This window comes from Pipra filicauda, unplaced genomic scaffold, assembly GCF_003945595.2.
Source record: "Pipra filicauda isolate LSUMZ 115617 unplaced genomic scaffold, ASM394559v2 scaffold83_size3615187_pilon, whole genome shotgun sequence".
In the NCBI taxonomy this organism is placed as follows: domain Eukaryota; kingdom Metazoa; phylum Chordata; class Aves; order Passeriformes; family Pipridae; genus Pipra; species Pipra filicauda.
Window position 1 is genome coordinate 3149128 of NW_024105020.1, and position 18386 is coordinate 3167513.

Sequence of the window (18386 nt, forward strand, 5' to 3'; positions counted from 1 at the left end):
AATAGGTACTATAGAAAGGCCTTTCCTTTCTTATTTCTGAAAGGAGAAAAGGTAAAAACTATCTGTACTCCTTAAGGAGTATATAATAGTCTACACTGCCTCTTAATGCAGAACCTCTTACAACAGTGGTTAGTTTAGAAGGCTGTACTAAATTTCTGTTCAAGATTTCATCCCACATCTGTGTACCTTTACCTCTGTTGGGGTAAGAAGCTTCAGATTTTCCCACGTTTTAACTCACAGTCCAAACCATTTCAACTGCAGGAGGTCCAACGAAGATGACTGGTCAAGTAGGCAATAGGAAACTGCTGCCTAGAGCAGCTAAATCACTTCTGATTTGTAGATGGGGTCATTTGCAGGTAAGGCAAGTATGTGCATTATACACAGTGCGTGCTCACTTTTGGTGTGTTTTATCACTTTGAGGCCTTTAACACCTCTTTTCTTTGAGTCAGTTGTCATGCACATCTATGCTCTTAAATGGACAGCAGCACAAAATTGAATGTAGATATACAATTTCATGCCATCCATTTTAAACCAGACAAAACCCACAACCACACACCCCCAAAAGGAAAAAAACTCCATCCTCCAAATCCCCAGATATTTGAAGTATGATCCAATTTTGCCTTCAGTTTTATCTTCTCTGACTGTGTAACAGAGGCCATTTGGACCATGGCCTTGCTGTTAGTTTTCCTGTTTAAAATCTCAGGGGTCTTTGTTTTTTTGTTGCTGCTGTTGTGTTTTTTGTGTTTTGGTTTTTTTTCTCTGACATGCTGTGGTTTTTAACATTCTTCTGCCTATTCAGGCATTTAACGCACAAAAATAAGGCCTCAAAAGCTTGACAGGAGGAAAGGTTACTGTCATTAGTAAATTGGGAAAAAGGGTGGGATTCAACAGAATATTTTCCAAGTGATAGCATGCTAATATTTTTAGGGGAAAAGAGTTTAATTCAGTGTACCTTCACAGATACCAGATATTCTTTATCCCCCTTGTTTATGTTATCTCTGTTAGCATGCTTCAAGGATTGTTTTGCTCAGCTTGATTCTTTCTCATCTCTTGATCCCTGCCAAGGCAGTGTTCTTGGCTGCTTTGAGATACATGGAGTAAACATTCACCATCAATAGCATGAAGTTTGTTCAGTGGTTTTAACAACCAGATTCAGTACTGAAGAGTGCTGTGCAGATACCTGTATTGAGCTGGCGTACCTTTCATTTGATTGGGCCTTGCAGAAGAAGGAATTCTTTAAAATGACAAAAAAACCCAAAGAACCATGAAAGTCATGCCTTGATATTAGCCTTTGCATGAGAAATCTCAACACAAATCTGTTTATCTGGGTGATAGCCAACTGGATATTTGCTAAGTATGAGGAAAGATGTTCTGCTGTAAATGCTTTGACATAAACCAAGTGCTTTTTTCCCAAACTGTCTGGGATGTTTATATGAATGACTGTTAATCAGGTCTGTGGATTTTAATGGCATTGTTCTTTGGGCCAGCAGCCTCTTTTGACAATACTTGCTCAATTCATCTCACCCTGATTTGTTTCCATGTGGTTGATGTGGTGGCTCAATAGTAGAGGGCTTCACCTGCCTTTGTGCAAGTCTAGATCTGTTCAACAGTACAACTGCTGTGCCTTTCAGAAATACGTGTGATCAGTGCAGCATAGCATGTCAACACTGTCCAGTATTCAGTGCCTAACTTTGGCTTCATGATGCCTGTTCTCAGTGTTTTGTGGTAAGGAGGCTGGCAGGCCTGTGAAATAGGTAATCGAAATGCTTCTTTGACTAGGTGATCAGAACCTAGTGACAGGGATAGCTGTGGGGGAGGCTACCGGAACTCAACCCTGAACCCAAATGTGCTGCTCCTGTCTGTAATGTAGCTAGTCTCTTCTCCTGTAGGCTCTTATCCCTGCTAAACTGGGGTCAGGCGCACAGGGTTTCTGCTTGTGTGCATTCCAGAGTCCTTCCTACAGTTCTTTCATCTCACTGCATTTGAGACCAAATTTACCCTCTCCAGAGTACTTGATGAAATCAGAGACACTTTGCTATAAAGTTGTCATGATACATGGATATTGCCCAGACTGAATAATTTTGTTTTGGAATCTTTCCTGGGGTTTTTGAGTTCTTCTCTTAGTCTTGATGTGAGGTGTGAGCATACAAGTATCTTGTAGAAGCACATCACCTCACATACCATGGTATCGACTTGGTTTGCAGAGCAAGCTTTTGCATTCATGATAAATATATTTGTGGCGAAGAAAGAAACAATTGCTATTCTAGGGGGAAAAGACAAACCACAAAATCCAAACCAAACCTCCCCCCCCATCCCTGATTATGTAGAGGATGAAATTAAACTTGCTGCTGAAAGAATAAGCTGGAGCAGTCTGCAGGCACACACAGATACACAGGCAGACAGTGAGTGTCTGCGCGACAGAAAGGGACCAAGAGGGAGCCTTGAAACTTAAACTCCTCCTGCAGCTCTGCATCTGCTCTGAGTCACTGGTATGACTCACACTGACAGTGTTCACGTTAGCTAGCGTTCAGATGGAGCAGCTCTGGCAACAGAAGAAGCAGGTTATGTTATTGATTACCTGCTGCAGCAGACAGTTGCACCAAGATTTTTTTTTACGAGTGCAGATGACAGACAGGAGGCTATGCTGAGCACCGTTATTATTACTGCTGTTTTCATAAGGTAAGAATTCCTGTTTATTTACTAGAAAAATACATAAAAGGGAATTTGGAACTCGTAAAGTCTGAATTTCTGCTGCTGTTATTCTCAGAGGATGCTGATCTTCGGAGCTGCGTTACTGCAAAGCTTTGTCTCGACTGTTTGCTGTGCCATATGGAGAATCATATGGCTAATGGGCAGCATGAGTCCTAGGAAACAAAATAACTATATTCTCATTCATTGATGTTATGTAAGGCATGGCAGCCATGTTAAGGACAGAAGACCTCTTTTGAAGAAACAGTGCTGCTAGATGGTAGGGCAAGGGAAACAATTAGTTTTTAAGCAGCTCTCTGTTCTTTGGAGAGCACTGCAGTTCTCTAGTTCTTGCTTAAAGCTGTATTTACTGACTTCCAAATTTCTGTGTCACTAGAATCAGTGGCATTACAAGTAGCAAAACAATTGTTTACCTTTAGAATCACGGTGTTGTTTTGCCTTCAGCAATCAGACTGAGACTGTGCATGTGATCCGTGCAGTGCCTGGATGTAAATAGTTTCTTCGAATACTGTAAATCATACATCCAGATATTGAGGTAGTTTTCATCTTGTGCCACTAAAAGCTCATATATATATATATACACACACACACACACACACACACACACGTGCCCTGTTCTTTCAATTTGTTATATGCAAAAAGTGGGACATATTCTAGTTTTCTAGTTAGTGTTGACATGTGCAGAGTGGATAAAACATTTGTTTGTAGTGACCTTGCTGCTGTTTTATTCACTCTGATGCTGTAATTTTAATGTAGTTTTGACTGGTATTGCTTATTATTCTCGTGTAGAATTCACTGAGTCTCGAGCTTTTGCTGTATTCCCCACAAGAAATTTTATAAGTTAGGGATTCTGATTTTGAACTGCAGTAGTGAATTTATCTTAATTTCTTCTTTCTTTCCTTTTTACTTCCCCCCCCATTTATTTTGGATTTGGAAGGCAGTGTCCTTTGAAAGTGCATGTTACAGTGAGATTGGCAGCTGCTTTTAGTAACAAAGGAGCCTGTTATCTTGTGTGTTATTTTCAGAATGAGAGAATGAGGGTATTTTCAAAACCCAGTCATTTACTAGCTCACTTTCAGGTACTTTAAACTATCACTAATTTCCTTGTAGAATTTACATAAAAATGACCACTATTTTCTCATCTCAAAAAAACTGGTGCTGTAGTAAGGGCATTTAAAAATGACAGCATGCTTTAGGTTCTTCTGTTTGTTAATTTATAGCATTTGCTGATGTTTTCATTGCTATGAATTAACTAGATTTGATGTTACTTTCTATTTTAAAATATATTAGGTTTCTTAATAAAATGTAAAGTAAGGTTTGTTGGTGCATTTGTGGTATCTTCATACTTCTTGTGACGTCCAACTTGGAAAACTATAGTGTGAGAGAAGCTTTTCAAGCAAAGGCACTCAGGGACACCCACCTCCCAGAGCAACATTTTGGTGACTAATTTTAATTATTTATGTTTCTGATATAAAATATTTCTCATGTTACAGCATTATAAATACAAGCTAGTTTTAACAATATTAGGCTTGATTTTGGGACTGTTCACTAACAAACTTCTGGTACATGACAGTCTTTCCTTCCCCTTCCAAATCCAAACAAGTAGAAATAAAACAGTCTTTGCAGTCTTAATTTTTGCACTGATTTGTATCTGAATTATTGTTTTCCAAGATTCTGTTGGAATTGTGTTTGCCTTCATGATTGCCTTTAAGCATATATGAATTTACAATACGAATTCTGTAATATGTCAAAAGAGAGCAAATAATTTATTTTAATAAAACTCAATTATATTCAGTTAAGTTTATGTAATTTCTTTATTAATGCATTGGGGGTGCAGTTAAATAATTAACAGTTAATGTTTTTTAAAAGACATTTGAAAAACATGCTTAACATCTAAAGACCAGGATGACAGCCCCTGAGTCAACACAACCCTGAAGACATCCTCTCCCTCGTACTTGTCCATAAACTCTTTGTGCAAGAGTTGCCTGCCAGAGAGAACTCCCTCTGATTCATGTCGTTCTCATGCTGCCTGCTATGTCCCTCTGTCTGCCGCTGGAATGCCATTAAGTGGAAAAGAACGTCACCTGAAAGAAGAACATCAGCTGAAAAAAAGAACAGAAAGTCCAATCTTGCAAGATAGCTAGACAGTTGGAGACGTTCTGGGAAGAACTAAGGCAATTTTAGTAGTGATTGTTGTGATACTATACCAATAATTATATGCCTTCTTTGGGATATATTAACAAGTTACAACTGAAAACATAAATGTCCGAGGTAGGAGTGATTTGTGCATGGAAGTGATCATATCTGTGTTAAGTGCAAAGAAACCAGGTACGTCTGATCCTTCTATGCTGGGACTTTGTAGTTAAGTATAAGAGGTGTTGTCGAAGCCTGCCCTCTAGGCCCTCTGAAAGTTAGTTTTTGTTACCTTAAGTTGGCTTTGCATCAGACTGCAAAGGTAACAAATGCCAGAAGCTATGGGGATTATTTCACTGGTACTTTTGACAGGACTTGAACTGTGAGAGTTCATGATCTCCTTGGTCTTTCTTTTCTGTGAAGCCAAGCAGAAGATCCCAGCTTACTGTTCTTCACTCCCGTTCCTTGCCTACAGGATATCATGGCTGTTTTTCTCATCTCTGCATGTCTCTACAGAGCGATGTTTTGTTATCTCTGCCCTTGCTAAAGCTTTTTTGAACTTCCTGTCAAAATTTAAGTCCCCTTTTTGATTCTCACTTTAAGGTCCTCTGGTGTAACCTGTTTAATGATTCTCTCCCCTTGGTAGTTTTTCCACGTAGGCAAGCCTTAAATGATGCAAAGCTTATGAAATTCAGCTCTTCCCTTTTGCCCCTGTGCTGCTTGTGTCACAAACAACAGGGTGGGGTGTTCAGCTGTCCTTTATTTGTTTTTTTTTTCCTTTGTAAAACCTGCTGCTTTTTTTTCTGTGGCTTATTTTGTGGCCATGCCCTAACCTTGTTATTCTGAGCCCTTCATCAACCTTCCTGGCACTTGGGAAGCAATGCTGCTGGATTAACTCTGATCTCTTACATGTTCTGCTTTCTCAGTCCTTGAGCAGAAGTTTCAAAACGGACAGTGGCATCGTCCTTGGGCATGTTGTTCTACCTCTCCCCACCGTGACAGGCGGAAATGACTCTGCAGGAAACACAGCTGTTGCTGTGGGTAGAAAGTGGAGAAATGAGGGGCATAGAGAAAATAAATAAAGCATTTCTACAAAATTCTTGAAGCTCTGAGACCTCTAATGAGGGGAAGCACTCTCTTGTTTTACATAAAAGCGACATCAGCAATGATTTATAAGTAGCCTTGCTAAATGGCTGGTGAAGAACTTAGGGGAAATCCAATCTTGTAATAGAAATGAACTTGTATGAGTAATCTTTAATATGGGTGATTTTTTTTTTTGTATTACAATTTAGCCTAATGATCAACCCAAACCATACCACTGCTGTATTAAATGCTCTGTTTTACACAGAGTAAAAGGTGGTCCATGCACTGAATAAGGATTTATATTCTTTTCCCACAAAAAAAAAGGTTGTGATATTTTCTATAGTGATTTGCTATTTGACATTAGACTTCCTGAAAAAGGACACTGCAGTATATGAAAAAACAGCAGTATATTAGTGTTTGTGTGCTACATCCTTGTCACAGAATAGAACAGAACAGCATTTCTGTTTTCAAAGTGGAATTTGAAATGGAGGGAGGGGAAAAGTCTGTATGAGTTGATTCTTTTTTTTTGTTTCTTTTTTTGCATGTTAGAAATAAGCCCATGTAAACTGGAGTAATACTAGAATAAAATCCTTGGACGTGAACAGTATGAATAGCACTGTTCGCAATTCTGAACCATCTTCTTTGTTGGAGAATTCTTTTTATTTGCATAATTTTTAGAGATGACAATTTTTACATCAGTTATTTTGGGGATCTTGTAAATGTGTGTGTGTCTGGAGGGCATCCCTTTGGTCCCTTTTCCTGTTCTGTGAAGAACAGGAATCTTGTTTAGATTACATTTGTTACCTGGTTTTACAGAGGTGGGGGAAAGAACTGTTAAATCTTTGTTTCTACTGTGTCCTGAAAAGCTCCTCACTTAGTCCTGGAGCAGTTCGAGCAGGGGGACACAGAGAGGTGGTGAGCGCATCCTATTTGCCCTGGAAGGCAACTGTTAGAGGGGCTCTCACCTCATTGCATTGCATGAGCTTTTGTATCACACAGAAAAAGTCACAGTCTCAATTTTTATCTGTTGAAACCTTTGTGTATTAAGCATGTGCTAGTTTAAATAAAGAGTGAAGGGTACAGCCTATACTCTGAATATAGCAATGATGGTCCTTTCATTTGCCTTCAGGGTCTGAGTTTCCACTTGACCAGTCCTTCATGACTATAGTCTCCCTGCCCTGCTCTGGAGTCAGAGCCAGTGTAAGGATCAGAATAGTTCATTTTGCTCTGGTTAAATGAGATTATAGGCAGGGTTATGTTATTTCTGTGCAGAATTCTCCTGGTATTTTATAGGGACACAAAAATCTAGGATTAGCTCAGTTTTCATCTCAGTTTGATGCTTTGCTTTTTAAAGCAGCAGAGTACCTCTGATTCTGCTGTATTAACTTAAATACATGACAGTGAATTTGTAGGTTTGATGTCTCACATAACTGTGAATTGACCTTCTGTGTTCAGGTGAAACACAATTTAAAAGGAGCAGGTTCATGATCCTTAATTCAAATTTACTCTTTAGATAAATAGTTGCTAGTGCCAGATGGCAAAGCAGCTACAGGCAGAAGTGAATAACAGAGTATGTTAATTTCTGCAGGTTATTTGGGCAGCAAATCTGCTTTAAAAAACAAAAAAAAGAAGAAGACAGCATTACAATATTTTGGATTGTACTAAAAAGCCAATAACTTCATCAGGTTTCCTGTGTGTGATGGGTGAATGTATTATAAGTCCCAGATTCATAAAATAGAAACTACTATAAAAGATTTCTTCTGTCTCATTTCAGAAATAGACACTAATAGTCCGACTTCAAAGCAAAAGATTAATTTTTTTCCCTGGCATCGATGTTATTTCTGTCAAGCAGCTGCGAGGGTTTCTCCTGAGAACATATGGACCAGCATGGTAAAATATTGATTTGTTTCATGCACATAGAAGGACGTGAAATAAATAATACCATGCTGACAGTGTCTTCTGTTGTTTCAGGAAAGCTTTCAGGAAGAGCTCTTTTGAGCTCTGTATGATAGCATGGAGGATTTGTATGAAAAGGATTGTGTCACAAATATTCCTATCACTAAATAATGTGGCTGTAAATACATGACATAAAAATGCATGCAGCTAATCTGGCTAGAGTGAGGTCTTTCTGTCATAAGCCCCTCGAATGTGGGTGTCTGGGAAAAGTTCATCAAATTATTCTCTGTTCCTTAGCTAAGCGGATGACTTTCAATTTTGGTAAACAGGAGGTAGTGAGTAATAGGAAGAATGTGGCCTTTGTGGTTTTGCCTACATAAGAAAGATTTCTTATCATTGTCCCATTGCTTTGTAGATTCTGATGAAAACATGGTATGAAAAACATTGATCCTTCTACAGGATAGTGATTTTATGCAGAAAAGTTGCGTGGAAAAGTGGCTACTCTTTTGCTGGTACATATGCAGTGAGGCAGACTTGCAAACTAGACCAGAAATGGACTTCGTAAAGGAAGACTAATGGTGAATTAGACAGGATTCTCTTGGCTGCTCTCCTATGAATTCTGCAGTTCAACTCAGGAATAGAAGGGAACTGAGACAAGTTTGATCTCAAATATATGAATTTCAGAGAAATTACTTGTTGTCTTAAAAAATAACTTGAGAGTGTTTATGTTTGCAGATTGGTCATTTTTAGAATTTAAAAATTAGTGTAAGTATTTATACATTATGTAATTTGCTTTTTCCCAACACTAGGTATTGCTTGTTACTGAGCAGAAGCAAATTAAATGAAGTTTTAGTTGTAAGTTTGCCTTGAAGTGATGTGGTGTCTTACAGAGGCTCCTGTGAGAAATCCTACAGGGCTTTGCCATCTTTACTGAATTTCTACAATCAGTTTATCTACAGCACTTTCACTAAAATACATGTTAACTAGAAATATCCACTTAAGGATGTAGGCAATGTTATAAATTTAAGTAAGAAGTGGGAGTTGAATTGAAGGGAGTTGTGTGGACAGCATTTAATCCATGCTTTGATGGTGGTCTCTGGAGTGAAACCTGTGGTCTCTGGAGTGAAACCACCACTACCATTGCAGGAGGTGCTCAATAGGCTTATTTTGATGAGCTCCACAAAGCCATGGCTGGAGGGATCAGAGTGAAATACAGTCAGAATTGTCTCCCGTGGCACGTTAATTTGTCACATTTAGTGCTATATGATGAAATTACATCCTTTATTGTTGCCTGCTTTTTACTGACATCTTTTGCGATTGAATACTCATGAGTATTACTGCCTTTTGAAGACACCATGTCATTTCACTGCATGGGGATATGGAAAGGGATGAGCACCTTCAAGGTACAGAGAGCAGTGAGAGGGGGGAACCTGGTTGGACACAGGGAAGGATAAACTTCCATTTGCACAGGGAGAGCATGAAGGAAACAGCTGCTTTTGTGCTTGGAAGTGAGGGGAGCCTGCCAGCGTCTGTGTGAACCGAGGAAGGGAGGGGCTTGGCTTCAACACCCATAGTGTCTCAGTTTTTACTTCATTGTAAATGCTTTGACTTTTTTGTGAGGTGCGAGTATTTCTTAATAGCTCAAGAAGAACTAAATGTTCTTTCCTGTGCTCATTGTGGGATTTATATTTCAGATATGTAGACATCACAGCCTTTAATTTAATGGAAAGTCAAAATGTAACACGGGGCCACTGGTAAGATTTTATTGAGGGACAAAAAAATTTGACATGTGGAAGAATTGTCTCTTTAAAAAAACAGTGGTGTCTTTAAATAGCAATTTTACATAAAATTTAGAAGAAAGACAAATGGAGGCCAGATCTTACCAGTGAAGATCTGCTTAGATGGTGTTATATTTGTGATGAGGAGACAAGAACATGTCTCAAGAATTTGACTCAATTTGTGTGAAGATTTTGATACCCCTTGCTATCGTGAGCAAGACATCCAGGATAAATGGGAAGAGCCGTTTCTTCCTAGCGCAGTGCTGTATTGTCACCAGCAATATTTGCAGACATCTGAAAGGCTTCTTTGAAGGGATGTGTTAAATAGGCATTTGGGAGGGCTGTGGTAGCTGATGATGAAGGTAATAGTTTGCAATATTTATTTTTTGAAAGTATGACATCTTTCCCAGCTTCCCTACAACTTGCACTTCCCCCCCCCCCCCGTTCCTTTGTGATTCATATTTCTAAGACTCAAGAAAACAGTGTCTTCACAGTAAATTTGTGACTATTTATATGCAAAAATTAATAATGCTACCTAGATTACCCCATATCGTGCTGCACATTTCATGGCTGAAGTGCCCAATGTTGCCATTTACATCAGCTTTCAAGTTGCATTTAGGGGTTCATAAAATATGTCTGCATTACAAGGTCAGTGCAGTAAAGAAAACCCCTGCTAATGGCAACGACATCTCAACAATTTGTGTAAAACTGAACACCCTCAGAAAATTATCATTTGGTTACACTGCATGAAGATAATTTTCAGCCATTGCTACTTGAATGTTTAATTTTACAGTGGAATATTATCTAACCTGAAAACATTGCCTCCCACGAGAAAAAAACCTGAAGACAGGCATGTGGACATTTGGTGGCTAAGTAAAACGTCTCTTACTGTGACACTGATAAAACAAATGAAAGAAGAGAGTGAGAGTTTTAGATACTGGACATCATTAATTTACTCTAAACAGTATTAAAAACTATTCAAGTTGATGCACCATAGTCCTGGACTGTCACGTCATCTTTTCTGCATAAGCAGGTAGTAGGTAATTGGATTGATACTGCTTGTAATATCAAACCATGGCTTCTCTTTAGTATGTAAAATAGAATATGAAATACAGGATCCACTTGTTCAAACCAGTTTGACCTTGAGACTGTCTCTTTTAATCTTCTTTTCCTGTTTTCCCATTTCGTAGGACTGCGCTCTTTATCTAGACTGATTTGTGGAGGTGCGTATGTGACGGTGGTGAGGAACAGACCTCATGTTGAGGCGTGCTGTGGGTTCTGACTCTATATTTGTTCAACCGGGGAGGTATTGCTGTGTACTATGGTTTGCTTTCCATGAAAATCAGGTGCAGAGCAAGGTAAATTGTACCTGTGTTTCTGCCCAGCAAGAAGTTGTGACTCATTCAGGAACACATCCCAGCATTAGGAATGTTAAAGCACTGATGCGATCAGCGATAGTCGCAGATGTGTGTTGTCTTTCTTCACAACCAGGAGCTGAAAATAGATAAAACTTTAATGTTGTTTAAGTACAGGTTGCATACATATTGCAAACAAATCTGAAATAATTCTGGGGAAGTCAGATCAAGACAAGGCAAGTGTCCTCTTCTTGTGCAAGGCATATTTGGATGTAATGGTGATAGCATCTTGTGTAAGTCAGTACTGCAAAAAGAGTTGCCAAATTGATCATAATGATAATTTGCTGAGAATAAAGTGAGTTTGTGTTCTTTAAAGTCCTGAAGACTGTTATTTCAAAATGGGGAATGAGGAAATCATATATAGTTTTTAAAGAGTTTTATTTGCCACAAGGCAAAGGAGAAGATCAGACAGAGCACAGCAGGATACACCATATATTCTGCTTTCTGTCTACTTGTGACTTGTAGAAGGGATCATAGCTATTTTGACCTAGAAAAAGAACATGCTTTCTGGGTTTGTAGGCTGATTATTGGAAACCTGAACCTTTAAAATACATATACAGGAAATGTCTTCTGAGTTATGTTGGGCCTGACTGCTTGCTTTGAATGAGCATTAGTTTGCAGCTCTACGGTCGTGTGGTTCATTCTCAGCTGCTTGTCTGCTGCAGAGGTTCTTGCTCCTCACATCTGAACAGTCCTTCCCCATCTTGGTTCTATCTCTTTTTTTTTTTTTTTGAAGAAGTTGAGGTCATACCAACATGCCAACTTGTGCCATTTTGGTGACAGACAGGAGGAGGGGAAAAGTTAGGACAAGCAATGGGAGACAATAGCTTAGATTGGCTCAGCTCTCAAGGAAATAGCACATCTGTTGGAGTGTACTTGGATAAAAGCTATCAAAGCTAGGCTCTGGTCAAAGTAGCTCTGTTTTTCTGTGCTTAACTAATAGACAAAATCAAACCTGGTGTCATGGGTTGCAGGTACACTTCAGAAATGTTGCCACCACATTTAATTGCAATGGAAAAGGATTAATTGTTCCTTCCTTCTTGGAATGATTTAGCTGCTGTCCAGTGAGTCAGAAAGAGGGAAGAGGGGAGGCTGGAGGAGAAAGTGAGGGATTTCCAGTGGGAGCATGTATACTCCCTGTTATGTTTGTTTTTTTATAACACTTTGATGTTCCTCCACAGAAAGTAGTGTTGCATGCTTCACTTTCTGCAGTATTTTGGAATAATGGTGTGGCAGATTTGATTGAGAACTGGTGTTCTCCTCAGTTTGTGTGGTAACCCTTGTTGCAAGTACAGACAATTGGGGAGGAAAAAAATCTCACTGTATATCATTTCCTTACAGCAAAGGATCTGAGTGGCTTTTAAAATCTAGCAGTGAGCACTTAAGGTTTGAACTGCCATCACCAGTTGATTGCAGAACAATTTCTGTATGGTTCTAATTAAGCCAAAGCATGCTGCAGTCTTTAATAAAATCCTTTTTTTCCTGTCATGATCTCTTAATGCAAAAGGCCAGAGGCAGGGCATGTCAAGAAGATGGTGCTTTGGTGTGGTCTGCAGCAGTGAATTACCAGACTCTGCTGTGGTTTTGCTGCTGTTACAGGACAGTGTAATGTTAAAACTCTACAACGTAAGGTGAGAAAGGGGGCCTTGAGTTGGTGCACAGTTAGAACTGTTCATATACAAGTGCCGTTGGAGTCTCTGGGCATCTCCTACCTGGGCAGGTACTACTGGTCTTCAGTTCAGTTGTTATGGCTAAAGCTAGCAGTTTGATGGTTCTTGATCAGGTACCAAAGCGCAACAGAATTGGAGTGCCATTAAAATTTGTAGAAATGTAGTTGAAGAACCAAAGTTGCTTTTAGAATGGGGTGCAGAGCAGGAGGGCATCTGCAGGAGGGCAGAACTTGCAGAGATAATCAGTAGGGAGGTCTTGCCTGCTCTGCAGAAGTTGCAATATTTTTTTAAAAATCTTACTGATGGGCTACTTTTAAAAGACATCACTAATCTCAGTGCAAATGTTCTGCAAAATGGGTGTGACTTCCTGAGGGTAGTGAGCAAGGTATGAATATAACTTGGCAGCAGAGAAACTTGATGTCATTACTAGGTCACATTGTGCCTATTTTACAGATATGTGAACTGAGCCACAGAGTTGAAAGGGATTTGCCCGTGGCCATAGAACTAGTCATTTTTTGTCATAGTGTTGTAAATAGAGTTTTTAGATTCCTTTATCATTTCCGCCATGTTATTTTCTTAATTTTAAATGAAATGAATAATAACTGACCAGATTTAAGTATTTATATTAGATGTCCTGAAGATGAATGATTGTACAGTATATTACAGGATTATAATGTAGCAGGTCCTTGATCTTGTGACTGTGGCTGGCAATGGCTTGCCTTGTGAGTAGCTTTCATGGTGTCTGGGAGCTTTCACAGTACATACCTTGCTTTTAGAATGGAAAAATAAAAAAATAACTATACTAAATAAATGCAGTCGAAATTATAAAGGATACCAAATGGGAACTTTGTGTTCCTGCACTGAATTTACCAAAATAATAATGATTTATTATAGCATATGAATTTTTTGCCAAAAATTTGCATATCACATTTAACCCTGAAAAGAGCTCCACGTAATGTCAAGTGTCTCTGTCCTCGTTGAGGGACTCTTCAAAAACCAGGGTAAGTAAAATGCTTTGTAACTTCTCATCTAAACTGACAGTCATATAAATGAACCTCAAGTTTGTTCTGCCTTCACCTTGGACAATGAAGAGAGCAAAACTTGAGCTGTTTTGTAGGCCACTTCTATGAAGAGGTATAATTTTGTAAGAAATTTTAGATTGTTTGCTACTGAGTTCAAGGAAGCATAGGGCTGGATGGAGTTTCCTGAGTTATTGAGTCTAGTTTTAACAGTGACATAAATCTTGTATTTGTACCCAAATTAACTCTAGCATGCTGGAACATCAGAACCATGCTCGATTCAGCGGATAGTGGACGTCCTGAGTGTCGCTCTGCCCTAATTGCCCATGAGCTGGCTCGTCTCAACATCGACATTGCTGCTCTCAGTGAAGTTCGCCTTCATGAGGAAGGCAGCCTCAGAGAACATGGTGCCGGTTACACACTCTTTTGGTCAGATAAGCCCACAACCAAAAAGCATCTCTCAGGAGTCGGCTTCGTGATAAAAAGCTCTATTGTTCCTAAACTCAGAAATCTGCTAACAAGTCATACTGGCCGCCTTATCTCCCTATGCCTTCCACTAAACAACAAGCAGCACGTTGTCCTCTTTAGTATATATGCCCCAACTCTCCAAACTGACTCTGCCGAAAAAGATAAATTTTACACCGACCTGTGCCGCCTTACCCAGAAGGTTCCTGCAGATGATAAGATCATTATCCTTGGTGATTTCAATGCCAGAGTAGGAAGGAATTTTGAAGCCTGGAAAGGAATATTAGGCAAGCATGGTGTTGGAAGCTGCAACGGTAATGGTCGACTTCTGCTAGAATTCTGTGCGGAGCAACAGCTCACCATCACTAATACTATCTTCCAGCAGAAAAACAGTCTGAAGACAACCTGGATGCACCCCAGATCTAAGCATTGGCACCTCATCGGTTATGTCTTGGTGTGACAGAGAGATGTCCGCGATGTCCACCATACCTGCATGATGCCCAGTGCAGAATGCCAAACAGACCATCAGCTTGTGAGCTGTAAACTTAACCTCAATCTTAAATTCAAACCTAAAAGGGGGAGTATCCCAAGGAGAAGACTCCAAGTTAACAATCTCCAATCAGCCACAGTGAGAAACAAATTCCAGGCCAATCTTCAAACCAGGCTCAATAACCGTTCCACAGAATCTACAGATACCTCTCCTGTAACACTTTGACACCATATTAAAAGCAACATCCTGCAATCCTCTGATGAGACCTTAGGGTTCTCCCTCAAGAAGAACAAGGACTGGTACGATGAAAATAATCAAGAGATCCAGGAATTGTTGAGGAAGAAGAGAAGCGCCCACCAAGCACACCTTGCACTGCCATCCTGTCACGTAAGAAAAACAGCCTTTCGCCTTACATGCAGCAAGCTCCAACAGAAACTCCGTGACATCCAGAACAAGTGGTGGATCAATCTAGCTGAAAAAACACAACTATGTGCAGACATGGGTGATCACAGAGGATTCTGTGAAGCCCTGAAAACAGCATATGGGCCTACATACCAGGTACAAAGCCCTCTACTCAGCGCTGATGGTCAAACGCTTCTGACAGACAAAACCTCCATTCTGAATCGATGGTCTGAACACTTTCAGACTCTCTTCAGTACTAGCCATGTAGTCCAAGACTCAGCTATTCAGTCCATCACACAACAACGAGTGAAGTATGAATTGGATACTGCCCTCACTTTAGGAGAAACCCTCAAGGCCATACAGCAGGTGAAAATTGGCAAGGCAGCTGGGGTTGATGGAATTCTACCTGAAGTCTGAAAGCATGGGGGTCATGCACTCTATGCTAAATTTCACAAGTTTGTACTGTGCTGTTGGGAACTAGGCCAACTACCATCAGACCTTCGTGATGCAGTCATCATCACCCTATATAAGAAGAAAGGAGTTAAATCAGACTGTTCAAATTACTGTGGTATTACTCTACTCTCCATTGCTGGCAAAATCCTGGCAAGAATACTCTTGAACAGACTAATACCTGCTATAGCAGAAGGTATCCTTCCTGAAAGTCAGTGTGGTTTCAGAGCCAACAGGAGCACCACAGACATGGTGTTTGTCCTCAGACAACTGCAAGAGAAGTGTAGGGAACAGAACAAAGGTCTCTATGTAACCTTTGTCAACCTCACCAAGGCTTTCGATACTGTGAGCAGAAAAGGTCTATGGCGGATTTTGGAACGCTTAGGTTGTCCCCCCAAGTTCCTTAAAATGATCATCTCACTTCATGAGGATCAGCATGGCCAAGTCAGATATGGTGATGCACTTCCTGAGCCCTCTCTAATAACTAATGGTGTGAAACAAGGCTGCGTTCTTGCTCCAACCCTATTCACAATCTTTTTCAGCATGATGCTCCAAAGGGCCATGGCAGACCTCGATGATCAGGACGGTATCTACATTCGATACCGTACTGATGGAAGCCTTTTCAACCTAAGGCGACTGAAGGCCCACACCAAGACCTTAAACCCTCTTGTCCGGGAGCTGCTTTATGCTGAGGACGCTGCCCTTGTCGCCCACACAGAAGCAGCTCTGCAGCGTTTAACATCCTGCTTTGCAGACGCTGCTGAGCTCTTTGGGCTGGAAGTCAGCTTAAAGAAGACAGGAGTTCTCTATCAACCAGCACCTCAGGAAGTCTTCCATCATCCCCATATCACCATTGGCGAATCAGAGCTCAAATCAGTCCAGCAGTTTAATTACCTAGGTAGCCTCATCTCCTCAGACAGTAAGATTGATGGAGAGATAGACAATAGGTTAGCAAAGGCATACAGTGCCTTCAGAAAACTTCATAAAAGAGTCTGGCAAAATAAACACTTGAAGAAAAGTACAAAGATCAGTGTTTACAGAGCCATTGTGCTGTCTACTCTCTTATATGGATCTGAATCATGAGTCATCTACCGCCACCACCTGCGACTCTTAGAACGCTTCCATCAACGCTGTCTCTGCACGATCTTAAACATCCACTGGTCAGATTATGTGACCAATACATCTGTTCTAGAACAAGCAGCAGTCACAAGTATTGAGGCCATGTTGCTGAGAACACAACTGCGTTGGGCAGGGCACGTCTCAAGGATGAAGGACCACCGCCTCCCTAAGATCTTGCTTTATGGTGAACTTGCCACCGGCTGCCGCATGAGAGGAGCCCCGAAGAGAAGATACAAGGACTCCCTGAAACAACATCTCAACCTTGACCATATTGATCACCATAACTGGTCTACTCTGGCCTCAAATCGGGAGAACTGGAGACACACCATCTATAACGCTGCTGACGCTTTTGAGAAAGCACACAGGATCACTCTTGAGGAGAAAAGACAACGCAGAAAGAATCGTGCCTTGCAGAATATACCACCTAAGGAGTCTTTCTGTTGTGCCTTTTGCAACCGGACGTGCCTGTCTCGTATTGACCTTTTTAGCCACCAGCATGCTTGTAACAAACGTGGGTAGAACCCTTCCCCAATCTTCATTCACGAAGCCGAGCCATGATGATGATGAAATCTTCTATTATATGGAAAATAAGTTTTTCCTTGGCTAAACTAGCTTTCTTGGTTGCTGTTATTCCAGTTAGGTTTGTTATTTTGTTAACACCCTATTTATCTTAGTGCTTTTTACAGCTCTCTGGTGTTTAGCCCTTGTCATGTGTCTCTGAAGAGCAAGTTGTAGCTCTCCTCAGCTTTCACTTTGCTGAGCTTAACAATTTTTTGGAGAAGCTACCTCTTCATTGTCCTCATAAACCTTTCTCTACACATGTTATGGACTGAGGTGGATGGTGTTTAGCTTATTGTAGCCAGTGTTCCTGACTTAGTCTCATTGCTGCTTTTTGTAGTGAGAAGAGCACATTGGCTGGTACACCCTAATGCAGTATCTGCCCCTTTTGTGGCTGCCTTGTCTGGCGCGGAGATCTTCTTTCTTCTTGTTTTTTCTCAAATGATAAACTCCCAAATGGTAGAGGAAGTTCTTGTTAGTCTGTAGTGTGCTGTTTTGTATTAGTACTTTTTAACTTCTGTCTTGTACTTCAGTCCTGGTTCTTCTATAGTATTGATTTTCCAGTTATTTACACAACAGTGTAACTGATGTTATTTACACGCAGCACTGTACACTGAGGAATTGCATTTTAATTACTGCGTCGTAAATCTGAACACTGCTTTATGTATAAATTTTCACTGAATTTAATGTTTTAAGGAGTGTTTTGCTTATGACTATCAGTGCATTTTTCTGTAAATTAAAGCTTTAGCTTTCTTAATCTTACTGTATGTATTTATATATTTGCCTCATCTACGCATTTTACTAGAGAAACATCTCTCTACATAGGAACCTGTTGCCTTGTCACAGTTTTGTGGTACCACAGTCAGATTTCTAACATGCTCTGTTGAAGCAAAATGGCAGATATTTGTTTGAAAATCATACTTGTTCTTGCCCTGGAGAGCATACTAGCTGAAAAGTTTGTGTTTTAGCCTTAAGATAAAAAATTTGATCCATGGAGTTATTTGCTACCTTCCCGATAGAGAGTTAATGTTTTTGTTCTATAATTCTGAGTGTAAATAGAGAGGTGGAGGTGTGAAACTGAATGACCAATTTGTGTGGTGCGTCAGTTGTGCAGTTAAGTAATTACTTATAAATCATTGTTTTCTTTCTGTAATACTTTTGGAAGCATGAAACGTTACTACTGGTTCCAGCTTCATGAC

General features: G+C 40.1%; 1 protein-coding gene across 12 annotated transcripts in view; it reads left to right on the forward strand.

Annotated features, from left to right (window-relative positions):
- Window positions 1-18386, forward strand: part of INPP4A (inositol polyphosphate-4-phosphatase type I A) — a 123626-nt gene that overhangs the window by 31439 nt on the left and 73801 nt on the right. For 3 of the 12 annotated variants that reach the window (XM_039390531.1, XM_039390529.1, XM_039390533.1), the window contains exon 1: window positions 2521-2679. The exons of 1 other annotated variant lie outside the window; for it this stretch is intronic. The gene's annotated coding sequence lies outside the window, so the exon portion shown is untranslated. Of the gene's footprint in view, window positions 1-2520; window positions 2680-18386 lie in introns of those variants that run through there. 8 more of the 12 variants (XM_039390532.1, XM_039390534.1, XM_039390538.1 and 5 more) reach the window with 4 other exon arrangements.